Source organism: Salvelinus sp. IW2-2015, linkage group LG15 (assembly GCF_002910315.2).
Source record: "Salvelinus sp. IW2-2015 linkage group LG15, ASM291031v2, whole genome shotgun sequence".
NCBI classification, from domain to species: domain Eukaryota; kingdom Metazoa; phylum Chordata; class Actinopteri; order Salmoniformes; family Salmonidae; genus Salvelinus; species Salvelinus sp. IW2-2015.
The window spans coordinates 26,212,847-26,215,940 of NC_036855.1; the positions used below are offsets into that span (position 1 = coordinate 26,212,847).

General features: G+C 47.7%; 1 pseudogene; it reads left to right on the plus strand.

Moving 5' to 3' along the window:
• Window positions 1–510: 510 nt before the first annotated feature.
• The window catches only part of LOC111974341 (repulsive guidance molecule B-like), a 14,372-nt pseudogene continuing 11,788 nt past the window's right edge, over window positions 511–3,094 (plus strand).

Consider the following 3,094-nt stretch of genomic DNA (forward strand, 5'->3'; position numbering starts at 1 on the left):
GGTGTTTGTCCCATTTTGTGAGTTATTGGTTGGTGAGCGAACCCCAGACCTCACAACCATAAAGGGCAATTTGTTCTCTAACTGATTCAAGTATTTTTAGCCAGATCCTAATTGGTATGTCAAAATMTATGTTCCTTTTGATGGCATAGAAGGACTTTCTCGCCTTGTCTCTCAGATCGTTCACAGCTTTGTGGAAGTTACCTGATGTTTAGGCCGAGGTATGTGTCGTATTTTGTGTGCTCTAGGGCAATGGTTCTCAATCCTGGTCCTGGGGACCCAAAGGGGTGCACATTTTTGTTTTTGCCCCAGCACTACACACCTGATTCAAATCATCAAAGCCTTTCGATGAGTTGATAATTTGAATCAGCTGTGTAGTACCAGGGCAAAAACAAAAATGTGCACCCCTTTGGGTCCCCAGGACCAGGGTTGAGAACCAGTGCTGTAGGGCAACGGTGTCTAGGTGGAATTTGTGTTCTCTCTCTCTCGCTCTCTCTCTCCCCCGCGAAGCCCAAGGCTGACAGGGCGGGCGGGTCCTGCTCTCTCAGAGGCGGGTTTTCCGCAAAAGGGTTTGGTTGATTTGCTATCGATCTGAGGAAGAGAGGAGAGGGGAGGATTCTTAGTGCAGGCCTGGAGAGAAAGAGAGAGAGAAGAGAGAGAGGGGGGGGGGGCGAGAGAGAGAGAGAGCGGAGCCGAGATTTATTGCTACAACAAGACTAAACTCAACCAGGACGGAATAGCGCTGCTAGAGACAGGAAATCTGATGCAGGGGGCAAGAAGGAGTGAAAGTGTTTGGTGGAAGGACTGCTATTTTCTAATCGCTACTGTTTTTCCCTTATCCCCCTCCTCTCCCCTTCTTTCCATTCCTCCTCCCTGACCGATCGCATTCCGCGTAGATTCTGCACTTTAATGCCCCTGCGCACCGAGGAGTGGAAGGAGAGAAGAGCGAGGAAGGAGAGAAAAGCGAGGAAGGAGAAGAGAGCGAGGGAGAAGGAGAGCAGAGGCCCGACTTTAACGGAAACCCGCCGCCGCACCTCACCCCTCTCCCCCGTGGCTGCCTGTCCCCTCCCCCTCCTGGCCTGCATGGACGGGGATGGGGAGAGCCGGATGTTGTTACCGCGGGGCTGAGCGCCTCGCATCCTCGCCTTCCCTGCGGCCGCTGCTGCTGCTTGATCGTCTCTTCTGTTACGGAGCGCACAGAGGTAGGCTAACTAGATAACTTCAAATGTTTTTAATTTTCCTCAGTAGCCTCATCGGGACCTAGTTCCTTGTCCGCGGAAAACTTCAGATCGAGCGCTGTGAATGTGACTTAACAGTTATAGGCTAATGGTGAGTTAATAACCAGTTAATAATGCCAAACTAGGAATTTCAGATTGGCCTTCCATGTGGTTAAGATTCGTCTATAGTGCATTTTATAGGCCTGTGTGTTGTAACCTATTGGAGAGTATTCGAACCTGGACCTCCCGTCGTCGTTGTTATTGTCTGATATTGCTTGTCTCTTTCTCTCTCCGCGGACCACGGTAGCGCAGCAGTCAGAAGGGAAAGTGTTCCTCCCCCATCGCTCTCTTGTTTCTCCGGAGTTTCGCCGTGGTGGCTCTGCCGTGGGTCGCTATGGCTGATAGAGTAAGGGAAGTGTGGCTCTGCCGTGGGTCGCTATGGCTGATAGAGAAAGGGAAGGGTGGTCTGCCGTGGGTCGCTATGGTTGATAGAGTAAGGGAAGGGTGGGCTCTGCCGTGGGTCGCTATGGCTGATAGAGTAAGGGAAGTGTGGCTCTGCCGCGGTTGCTTATGGACTGATAGAGAAAGGGAAGGGTGGCTCTGCCGCGGGTTGTTATGGCTGATAGAGTAAGGGAAGTGTGGCTCTGCCGTGGGTCGCTATGGCTGATAGTGTAAGGGAAGTGTGGCTCWGCCGCGGGTCGCTATGGCTGATAGAYTAAGGGAAGTGTGGCTCTGCTGATGTCTTGGTGTCAGGTCCTTTACATCCAGCCAGACTAACAAAGGCTTGTTGACACAGTTTTAAAATAATGTAGGCTTATAATAATCATGGGAATGTAAATTATAATTCGGTATAATTATGTCACAAATGTATACATTTGAGCCTACTTGTACTTTTACTACACAAAAGAATATGAGTTCAGTGTAATAGGACCAAATGGAGACAACAGAATAGAATGAAATGTAATAAACCAGAAAAGAACAGAACCATGTGGAAACAGTGTAATCAATAATTTGTTCTTCATTGAATTAATATGTATCAATAAAGGTTAAATAGAAATAAAACACAGAATAGAATAGAACCATATAATCTGAAATATATTAGAAGGGAATAAAATCATACAGAAACTCTAGGATTGGTAAATAGAATAGACTAGAATACCAGAGGGTGGTAGTAGGCTAGGCTACTTGAAGTCATCCTATAGAGGCTGGGTTTGCCCTTGTGACCCGGAGCTAGCTGACTGCTGTGCCTACACAGAGAGGCCTGTTCTGGATTGGCACTGTGACAGCCCACCACCCCTCTCTGGATGTCCCCCAGCCATAACCCAGACCCCAGGCCCTGTCATCCAGCCTGCTCTCTTTGACTCTTGTGTGTATTTGTGTGTGTGTGTGCAGCAGTCACACCTCTGGTAATTCATTTAACACAGTCCCAGGCAGCTGGACATGACACTGTCTGTGCACAGTTCTGTTCAGCAGGGGGATGGGGCCGGTTTGAGATGCATGAAAAGCACGTTGACGCTCCCTGCCAATAAGACTTTACATTTTAAATCAGTTACATTTCAAATGATCTATTTAGAAGTTGGTCCTATTTCACTTTTCTAAGTTAGTTCAGGACACCATATAACACATTTTATAGTATAATTGCATTTAATTGATTGGCACTTTTAATTGATCAGCATGTCCTGTCTCATTGGGGATGTCAGATGTTGCAACGAGGAGATATATACAACACAAACAACAACTATTTAGATGACCTGGTGTGTGAGTTTGAGTTAAGTGTTGTTGGTGTTGTGTGTGTGGTGGTGTGTGTGTGTGTGTGTGTGTGTGTTGTTGTGTGTGTGGTTGTGTGTGTTGTTGTGTGTGTGTGTGTGTGTGTGTGTGTG